Here is an 11,703-nt window from a genome sequence, read left to right on the forward strand (position 1 = left end):
GCACCATTTTTTCTCTATCTCCTCTGCTCACACCTCCAAAATAGATTGAACTCTTACCCAGGTTTGCTTTGAGGCCTGAAGCTGCTGAGAACTGATTGAAACAGTGTTCCATAGTGACCACTGATGATAAGTCCCCTCTAGCAAATAGTAATAGATCATCAGCAAAGCATAAATGAGTGATTGCTAGCTTTGAGCATCTGGGGTGATAATGAAATTCTGCCTTCTTTGTTAGTTCCTTTAGACTCTTACTCAAGTACTCCATTGCTATAGCAAATAGAAATGGAGACATAGGATCTCCTTGTCTAAGACTTTTAGCAGCATTGAAAGGTATTGAAGGCTCCTCATTTATCAATATAGTATAACTGACTGTTTCATACATTCTAGGATCCAATTGATGAATTGATTAGGGAATCCCAACTCCACTAAGACTTGTTCCAGATATATCCATTCTACTGAATCATAAGCTTTTTGTAGGTTTATTTTGATCATGCACCTTGGTGACACATGTTTTCTTGTATAAGCTTTCACAAGTTCATGTGCTAAAATAATGTTTTCTCCAATCTTCCTCCCTGGTATGAAACCTGCTTGTGACTCACTAATTATAGAGGCAATGATTGTTTGAATCCTTGTTGTTATAACGTTTGAGATCAGCTTATACATAATAGTGCAACAAGCTATTGGTCTATATTCCTTCACTGTTCTGGGCATGTCATTATTTGACAGCTGTGTGATAGCTCTACAATTGATGGCATTGTACATCTTCCCTGTTCTGAAAAACCCTTTTACTGCTACACACATCTATTCTTTAATGATTCTCCATGCTTTCCTAATATTTTTGAATTTTAACTTTATCTATTAAGATTTAAGTTATGTGATATTTTAGATATTTATAATTTTTATCATTATAACTCAAAAACGCTTTCTGATTTGAAATTCTAATACATATTATCATTTTACACTTTATACCATTTTTTCTTCTTTTGTTTCTTTATCGTTATTGATTTATTTGTTGCTCCGTATGATTGCAATATCATGTGAATTTTTATTAGTTTGTTTTTATATTTAATGTCCTTGCTTATTACCTCCTTTAATATAACATAGATAATATATATATATATATATATATATATATATATATATATATATATATATATATATATATATATATATATATATATATATATATATTACTACTATTAACAAAGTTGATTATTAATTTAATACGCTTTTACTTGAAATTAATTCATTGTTCAATATCTTTTTTTTTTTGACTTTATCTATATACAAAATCTAGAAATAATATAATCTAATAAGAATATTAAAGATTGTATATTTTAGCTTTTAATTTTTTTAGCATTCCAAATTATCTATTCAGATCTATAATTACACTTGACTTGACCTCATGATTCACTATCACTCTTTTAATATAATATATGAAGTTATATTATGTGTGGGTAACTTCTGGGAACGAATTCACCGTTGTACGGCTGACCGGCGATTACTAGCGATTCCGGCTTCATGCAGGCGAGTTGCAGCCTGCAATCCGAACTGAGGACGGGTTTTTGGGGTTAGCTCACCCTCGTGGGATCGCGACCCTTTTTTGGGGTTAGCTCACCCTCGTGGGATCGCGACCCTTTGTCCCGGCCATTGTAGCACATGTGTCGCCCAGGGCATAAGGGGCATGATGACTTGAGGATGAAATTTAAAATAAAAAGGTTTCAACATAAATAATTTTCAATATATAAAAATATTATTTTAGTAAAAAAAAAGTTAATTATTTAAATTTTAATAATTAAATTATATAAAATTTATTATTTTCACGATATGCAATGGGATAAATTTTAGATCAAATTCAAAAGTCTTAGAATTTTTATTATTATTATTATTGTCAATTAATGATGATTAGAGAAAAATAAATGAAACTAAAAGAAGTGATAAACATCCAAATTTTAATTTGAATAGAGTTAAAGGCTACTATAATCTTAACACATAGCTTCAGTTTTTTTTACCTTTCCTTCAAAATAATAAAAATTATAACTGTTTCCATTTAAAATTGTAGTAAGAGTTTATTGAGTGTGAAACTTTAAATATCCAATATTATTTTTTTTATTTTAAAGAAACTACTCCACAATTAGAACTAACATTTTTTAATTTTTAATTTTTGTTTTTTATTTTAAAATAATTCAACTTCCAGTGTTTTTTTCACAATACGTCAATTTTCTAAATTTATCAATAGTATCTTTGTGTATTATTTATTAATTTATTTTATTGTTATAAATTAATTTCAAAGTTAAAATATCCTAATATTATCTCTATTTTCATCTTTGTACACTTTTCCTACTGTAATATTACAATTAGTTTTTTTCACTTTGAATTTTACATATAATTTAAATACTATCATATTTAAATTATAATTCTAAATTTTTTAAAAATATAGACAGATAAGTAATTTTACTATTTTGTCATAAATTTACTTATATTTTTAATAATTATTATTTTTGCATTATTTGCCATAAGCAAATGAACTTTTATTTTATCTCAACTCAAATATTTCTATCTGTAAATTTGAAATAATATTTGATCTTTAAATTCAATGTAAAACTATTTTCTAATATATTTTTAGTATTTTATAGATATAGATTACCATATTAGGAAGAAACTATTCCTCAATTTGAATTGGTGATTTTTTTCTTATTATTACTTTCGTTTTTTATTTTAGAATGATTTTTAAACTCAAATTTATTAACTCAAAGATAGTAACTAATTATTAACAACACATAATGCATAATTTAAATTAAAAAATTAATTATTACATAACCTAACTTTGTCCCAAATTGCTAAGTGGTCAATTGTGAGATTGCCACTTGGCTTAATATGGAGGTTTTTTCTCTTCTTTTAATAATATATATTGATATTGATATGGATTTTTTTCATTATTGATAGTTTTTTTGTCAACTTTCGGTTTTCATTTTTTTCAAAATTGTACGAAAAAAATAGCGGCAAGTTTCCCTCCTTTTCTTTTTTGTGTTCCCAATCCCCTCTTTTTAATAAGAACTGACGCCTCCCCATTTCTCAATTCTCCCTCTTTTCTCTCCCAACACTTTGTGATATTCATCTCCCTAATCAAATTATTGCACCACTTAGATCTATATTACCTACCTCCATTAATTTATCATTTCTGTCTCTTTCACACATACAAATCCTTTATATTCTGTAATGTTTAATTTTCTTCGAATTCTTTTGTTGATTTAATAACATAAAAGATCAAATTGCGTGATGGGCGTTTTAAGGCGCAAAGCCTCTTCTGGCGCCTCCTTTGCGTTGGTACAAATCCTCAATCTAAGTTAAAAAATATTAATTATTCTTCAATTTTTTTCTGTTGCATCTCTCATACGGAATATCTTTTTCTTTCAATTATAGGGCAATAAAAATTTGGGTTTCTCGAGATGATATATTATGTGTACGTATTCGTGGGTTCTTATTGATTTAATTCTATTGCAGAGGTATGAAGAAATTTGTTTATTATTCATTAATTTTTGAGAGATTAGTTAATCTTAATTTCATATCTCTTTGTCTTAATTCTTGTGGTTATTTGGAGTCAAAGAAGAATTAAATATTTACCGTCTAACTTTGACTAAGTACCTTTCTACCGGTTAGTGCTAATTTGTCGTTCTATTATTTTCTTCACAAATTAAAATATGATATGACTAATGTTTGAAAATATGTTTTTTGCTAAATTATGTTATCAAATGTACTAAAATTATTTTTTTCTTCCACAGGTACATGAAAGTTTAAATTTATTCAAGAGCAAAGTTACAAGACAAGTGATTACATTAGCGTTTGAGGAAGCAGCATATTTTTTTTTCCTTAGTTTATTACTAATTATTGTATTTCTATTTGACCTCATGTTGTTGAATGAATTTTAATTATTGTTGTGTTTTATATTAAGGAGTTTGTAATGAGATATTATCTCAATATAGTACTAGTTCTTAATTATGTGATCATGGGTGAGAATTTTGTTGTTACCTTCCATGTTTTATTATGTTATTTTCATTTAGTAAATGATAAATTCTTGAATTAATGGGAAATTATTATACATAGTACCACTACAGATTTTGACGTCATCAAATGTTCATCATAAATTGACCACATTTAGTGACAAAAATATTTCGTGTCCGAGAATTATCTATTTACGGTTCATGATAATTTTAACTAGCATTGTAAAAAAAAAAAAAAAAATTGGCGACGATATAATAGTTTTCAACTACAAATTGTAAATTATTTTTGCAAAAGCAAAGTTGTCACTAATTTATATATTTGGGGACGAAATATTTTTTGTACATAAAATGTAGTTTTTAGTGACGAAATAACATTAATTTAACTACGAAATACATATAACTTTAGAGACAATCAACGTCATCACTAATTAAACTAAATATTTAGTGACAAGATAGTTTCGTCGGCATTGATAATCTTTTTAGTGACAAAATACGCTATTAGCGACAAATATTTTATACTTTTTTTGACAAACAAATTCATCACATATACTAGGCATTTGGTGATGAAAAAGAATTTCGTCACTAATACAACTTGATTTAGAGAAGAACCACAAAATTGCCTCTGTATACTTTTAGTGACGGTGTTTTCGGGACGAAAGATTGACAAATTATTTTTTGTCGCAAAAGATTTTTTGTGATGAAATATGACTTTTAAGTGACAAAATGATTCGTCATTGACAATCAAATTTGTTGTAGTGAGAAGAGTGATCCTTTTATATGGTCCATGGAGTGTGAGGCAAGCTATCAAAAGCTCAAGACTGACCCCAGTATTGGTGTTGCCTACGGGGTATTACACTATGTATTGTGATGCGTCACGTATTGGGCTTGACACAGTGTTGATGCAATATGGTAGGGTAATTGCCTACATTTCTTGGCAGTTGAAGGTTCATGAGAAGAATTACCCAATTCACAACTTGGAGCTGGCAGCTATTATACATACATTGAAGATTTGGAGGCATTATCTGTACAGTGTCCCATGTGAGGTCTATACCGACCACCAGAGTCTCCAGCATCTATTAAAGTATAAGGATCTTAATTTGCGGCAACAGAGATGGTTAGAGATTCTGAAAGACTATGCTATCATTATCCTATATCATCCTAGGAAGGCCAATGTGGTCGCTAATGCCTTGAGTAGAAAGGCGGAGAGTATAGGCAGTTAGGCATACTTACATGCGGCAGGGAGGCCACTAGCCATGGATGTTTAGGCTTTGGCCAATCAGTTTATGATACTGAATATTTTGGAGCCCAACCGGATTCTTGCTTGCGTGGTTTCTCGGTCTTCTTTGTATGAGCACATCAGAGAGCGTCAGTATGACGACCCCCTTTTTCTTGTCCTTAAGTACATAGTGCAGCACAACGATGCCAAAGAGGTTTCTATTGGAGATTATGGGGTGTTACGGATGCACGACCGGATATGTGCGCCCAATGTAAATGGGTTGCGTGAGTTGATTCATGAGGAGACCCATAATTTGCGGTATTTTATTCATCCGAGTGCTGCTAAGATGTATCAGGATTTGAGGCAACATTATTGGTGGACGAGAATAAAGAAAGATATAATGGAGTATATGGCTTTGTTCTTGAACTATCAGCAGGTGGTACGAGCATCAGAGGTCGGACGGTCTGCTTCAGAGACTTGAGATTCCCGAGTAGAAGTGGGAACGTATTATAATGGATTTTGTTGTTAGGCTCCCATGGACTTTGAAGAAATTTGATGTAGTGGGTAATTATGGATAGGTTGACTAAGTCGGCACATTTCATTCCGGTGGTGACCACCTATTCTTCAGAGTAGCTGGCTCAAATATATATCCGAGAGATTGTTCATCTCTATGGGGTGTCACTGTCCATTATCTCTAATTGAGGTACACAGTTCACATCGTATTTCTGGAGATCCGTGCAGCATGAGTTAGGCACACGAGTTGAGTTAAGTACATCATTTCACCCCCAGATAGACAGACACTCCGAGCGCACTGTTCATATCTTAAAGCATATACTACGCGCCTGTGTTATAGATTTTAGGGGTTCACGGGATCAGTTTCTACCACTTCCAAAGTTCACCTACAACAATAGCTATCAATCGGGAGGTATACATATGGCTCCTCATGAGGCCTTATATGGGAGACAATGTCGTTCTCTAGTTGGTTGGTTTGAGCCGGGCGAGTCTAGGTTGTTGGGCACCAATTTGGTTCGGGATGCCTTGGAGAAAGTCAAGTTGATTCGAGATTGGCTTCATACAACACAATCTAGACAGATGAGTTATGCGTATCGGAGGGCGCGTGATGTAGCATTTATGGTGGGAGAGAGGGTTTTGCAACGGGTGTCACCCATAAAGGGTGTGATGAGGTTCGGGAAGATAGGCAAGTTGATCCCTAGGTATCAGTCATTTTGAGATCCTTGAGAGAGTTGGTGAGGTGGACTACAAGCTTTCATTGATCCACCCGGTGTTCCATGTTTCCATGATCTGGATGTATTATCGTGATCTGTACCATGTATTAGACCTCATCTCAGTCCAATTGGATAAGGATTTTATTTATGTTGTGGAGCTGGAGGCCATCTTGGACAGGCAGGTCCGGAAGTTGAGATCAAAGAACATAGATTCAGTAAAGGTTTAATGGAGGGGCCATCCGGTCGAGGAGGCAACTTGGGAGGTCGAGCATGACATGTAGAGTCGTTATCCTCATTTTTTCATCACTTCAGGTACATCTCTATGCAAGTTGGAGGACGAATATTTGTTTTAAAAGGGGGAGAATGTAACGACCCGACCGGTCGTTTTGTGTATTTGCCTCACATCTCTTCTTTTGATGATTCACACATGTGTATTTGTGGTTTTATGACTTGTGGGGTTGAGTAGTTACGTTCGGGGAAGGTTTTGGGTTGATTTTGACCCTTTGGCTCTTCGATTTAGAAACACAAGTTAGAAATGTTAACCAAAGTTTGACTTTTGTGAAAACAATCCCGGAATGGTGTTTTCATGGCTCGATAATTTCGCATCATGATTTTGGACTTGGGATGCCTAAAATTGAATTTGGAGGTCCGTAGGATAAATTGTGTTGTGTTGCCTAAAGTTGGCAATTTGAGATTTAAAAGATTCCCAAGTTTGACCATAGGTTTACTTTTGTCTATCACGTTCGAAATTTGGTTTTGGGACTTGAAAAATGTCCTTTATTCTATTTAGAACCATTCCACAAAATTTGGTGTCATTTGGAGTTGATTTGATAGGATTCAGACGCTTGATTGCAATTCTAGAGGTTCTTGAACTTTTCTTTAAAATTCAAGCGTTTTGATATCTAATTCATAGTTCTATATGTTATTTTTGTGTTTTGATCGCGCGAACAAGTTCATACGATGTTTTAATACTTGTGTGGATATTTGGTTTGGAGCCTCGAGGGCTCGGATGAGTTTTGGATGTGTTTCAGAAAGGTTTGAACTGAAAACAGGTTGCTAGTGTGCTGGTGTCTCTGATGTCACAATTGTGAGCACCATCCTAGCAACTGCAAAGCTAGCAGGTGAGTGTCAGGTATCACAATTGTGATTCCTCACTCGTAAATGCAAACATAGGCAGATTTGGGTAGAATCGCAATTTCAATATGATTTTTCGCATTTGCGATGGGAACAGGGTTCGCAATTGCTAACCTATTGTCGCATTTGCAAAGTTCCCCTTAGGATGTCAGTATCCGAATTTGCAAGATTTTTTTCGCAATTGCAAGGGTTTGCAATTGTGAACCTAGTGTAGCAATTGCAATATTTGCATATGAACATAAGGGCTAGAAAGTCGGGATTAAGTCTCGTTTTTCATATTTTAGAACCCTGAAATCGGTAGGAGACGATTTGGACAGGGGATTTTCATTTACAAATATTGGGTAAGTAATTATAATCAATTTTCAACTATATTTCATGATTATATCGTAGATTTAACATCAAATTTACTAGAATCAAAGAGGAAAATTGGGAATTTTTGTCAAGGCTTTGAAAGAAATGAAGATTTGAGTTTTGAGAGTCGATTTGGACTCAGATTTTAAAACAAAACACATATATAGACTCATGAGGTTATGGGTAGTTGAAATTTACCCTTTGACCCAAGTTTTGACTAGGCGACCCGATGGTTGACTTTTGTTGACTTTTGAGGAATTGTGTAAAAACCAAAGCTTTATCTATTAGAATTGGATTCCCTTGCATTGTTTGATGATATTAAGTCATTTTTTGTTAAATTTGAGTTGTGTAAAGGCGAATTTTAGGGGGAAAGCTATTTTCAAGGGTTGACTTGGCCTAGTTGAGATAAGTATCTTGCCTAAATTTGTGTAGGGGAACTACCCCTTAGGATTTGGGTTGTTCTGTGTTGATTGTACTATGTTGAAGAAATGTATACAAGGTGATGAGTGTGACACAGGCTATATGTGGTATTTTGACCAGTTTAGGCTTTTAAGCTTCTTTCATGCATTTAATTGAATTTGTTAATAACATGTTACATCTTTCATTGTTAAATTTCCTCTCACATTCTCTAATTGATGTTGTTAGTATTTATTCTATCCTATGTTGTTGTAATTGCTCTCATATGCTTTGGTTGAAGTTACTACCTCTCTTATTGTCTTGTTACTCCTTTATTGTTAAGTTACTCTTGGTTGAAGTTGTTATTTCGTGGAATATCTTCTTGTTGGGTTATTATGTTGAAGTTGTGGAAGCCATTATCACATTGAGGTTGAAGTTGTTAATTGTTGATATTTCTTTCCTTGTTGAGAATTCCTCATTCATTTTGTTGTTATTGATATTCTTGTACACATTGTAATTGAGCCATGGGCTATACACAATGATAACATTGGTATTTGTTGATTTTGGAAAGTGTTGTGGCATATGGGCATATATGGTGCGGGGTTGATTATTGTGTTGTGATACTAATGCACATGCGGTAAGATAAAATGGGATTCATATGCATATTTCTAGTAAGGGAATTACTTGATGTCACGTAGTGAAATAAGGGGGCTAAAACGTGTGTAGCTATTTCAGGAAAATATTTTTAAAATAAATGCAAGGCTCACTCAGTGTTATAAAGAAAGATTGTGATTGAAATTGTGAAATGTGAATATGAGGCTTGGTACCTCGATTGTGATTCTTGTTGTACATTCCATGATTAAAGAGGCTTGTCGGTTGAACAGTTCTTGTTATTTTCTTCATTGTCTTACTTGTATTTGTCCGTATTTGATTACTTGATGTTCTCATTATGTATTCACTTCTCGTTGCCTTTCTTGCCTTAAATTTTGTTATTAGCCCACATTATTATACTGCGTTGTTATCATTCATTTCGTCGTTCTCTGTTATCGGCCTTTATTATACTCGATTCAGTTTACCTGTCCTAGTAGGTGTCTTGACCTGGCCTCATCAGTTTACCCAAATACTCTAGAGGCAATTTTTGAAGAACCTTTTCTTTCCAAATTCATTGGTAAGTATCTTTAACTAGTTTTTAATAAACTCCCATTACTTTTCATGAGATTTTAACATCAGATCTAGGAATTTCATGGTAGAAATTAGGAGTTTTGGGTAGGATTTAGGAATTTTATAAAATTGGGATTTTGACCTCAAATTGAGGTCGGATTTCGAAAAAATTCACATAATTGAGCTCGTGGGTGACATGTAATCAAGTTTTGGTATGAATCTTATGTAACGACTCAACCGATCGTTTTGAGCTTTACCATTCCATTCAGTGGTTTGAAACTTTGAGTTGCTTCATATGATGTATTATGACTTTCAGTGTATGGTCGGTTTTGATTTTCGAATAGTTCAGAATTGATTTGGAAGAATAACTCTTGATTTGGAAGCTTTAAATTGGAAGAGTTGACCAAGGTTTGACTTTTGGATAAACGGACTCGGAATCGGGTTCTGATTGTGCGGATAGGTTTGTATGATGATTTTAGACTTGTACGTATGTTCATATTTGGTTCCGGAGGTTCCTAGTATAATTCGAGACTATTTGTCAAAAGTTAGCAATTTAAAGAACTTAAGAGTTTATAAGTTTGACCAAAAGTTGACTTTGATATAATTGGACTCCAATTTTTGTTTCGAGATATTGGATAGGTCTATATAGTTGAATTGAACTTGTGTGCAAAGTTTGGAAGTAATTCGAAGTGTTTAAGTATGATTCAGACACTCTTTTGAAAGAATGAATATTTAAGAACTTAAGAGAAATTTTATTCGGTTTGAGCCTTAATTATTTGTTTTGATGTTCCCTTGGTATTTTGAGGCTTTGGATAAGTTTATATAATGCACTTGTACTTGTTGATATGATTGGATGGGGTCCCGAGGGGCTCAGGTGTATTTTGGATCATTAATTGAGAAACAAGTTAATGATTTGGAGTTTGACCATGGTCATATCGGGTCAAGTTATCCTCTTTTTGGTGTTTTGAGTGCTCGAGAAGGTTCGTAACATGTTTTATGATTGAAATGCATATATGGTTTGTGTCCGGGAGGTTCCGAATATGTTTTGGGTGTTGAAACGAAGATTTTCTTATTGTCGGTTTTTTCTGGTGTAAATAATTACAAAAATGTCATTTATGTCCCTGAAATTTCTGACTTCCTTTAAAACTTCAAAACATCATATCTCCCTCATTTACTGAATATTTTATGCTCAATTGTGATTGTGTGGTTTGTTGGGGAAGTTTCGGAATGAATTGTGACACTTAGTTCCAAGATTTAAAGCTTAAGTTGAAATAGTTGACCGGATATTGACTTAATGTGTAAATGATCCTGGAATAGAGTTTTGACGATTCCAATAGCTCTGTATGGTGATTTTGGACTTAGGAGGGTGTCCGAATATTTATCTAGAAGTCTGTAGTTGATTTTGGCTTGAAATGGCGAAAGTTGGAAATGGAAGGTTTGAAAGTTTGAATGGGAGTTGACTTTCTTGATATCGGGGTGGGAATCTGGAAATTTTAATAGGTATGTTATATTATTTATAACTTGTGTGCAAAATTTGAGGTCAATCGAGCTTGATTTGATAGGTTTCGGCATCGAATGTAAAAGTTAGAATTCGTTAGTTTTCATTAAGCTTTAATTGAGGTACGATTCTTGTTTTTAGTGTTGTTTAATGTGATTTAAGGCCTCGAATAAGTTCGTATGATATTTTAGGACTTGTTGGTGTTTTTGTTTAAGGTCCCGATGGCCTCGGGTAGTATCCGGATAGTAAATAGATCAAATTTGGACTTAAAACAACCCCTGGAATTTTTCCCCTGGTGTGACCGCAGGTGCGAAGCCGTATGTGCGCTCGAGCCATTGGAGAAGTGGCCAGGAATGGAGTAAGGCAGTGGTCACAGAAGCGGGCAGGTGTTCCGCACAAGCGGAGTCGCACCTGCGACTGGTCGATCGCAGAAGCGGAAAAAGAGAGGGCCAGGCTGCTTCAGAGAAGCGGCAGTGTTGCCGCAGAAGCATGACTATAGAAGCGGTCTTTTTATCTCTAGAAGCATGGGAATCCACATAAGCGCAGTGACTTCTCGCATTTGTGAGTCCGCAGATGCGGCCAATTTTGCAGCAGACGCGAAACCCCTGGACAGAGTAAAATTGAAGAGGGTGCGGGATTTTGACATCTTTTGGATGAAATAACTCGGTTTGGGGAAATTTCTGATCGAGAATTCATGGGACTTCTTGAGGTAAGTCACTTGTG

General features: G+C 34.1%; 1 long non-coding RNA gene across 1 annotated transcript; it reads left to right on the top strand.

The window, feature by feature from the left end:
- Positions 1-3,101: 3,101 nt before the first annotated feature.
- Positions 3,102-3,937, top strand: LOC104250159 (uncharacterized). Its single transcript, XR_716946.2, has 3 exons — positions 3,102-3,324; positions 3,421-3,503; positions 3,780-3,937. It is a non-coding gene; the product is annotated as an uncharacterized lncRNA (long non-coding RNA).
- The last annotated feature ends 7,766 nt before the right edge of the window (positions 3,938-11,703 follow it).

This window comes from Nicotiana sylvestris, chromosome 11 (genome assembly GCF_000393655.2).
Source record: "Nicotiana sylvestris chromosome 11, ASM39365v2, whole genome shotgun sequence".
NCBI classification, from domain to species: Eukaryota; Viridiplantae; Streptophyta; class Magnoliopsida; order Solanales; family Solanaceae; genus Nicotiana; species Nicotiana sylvestris.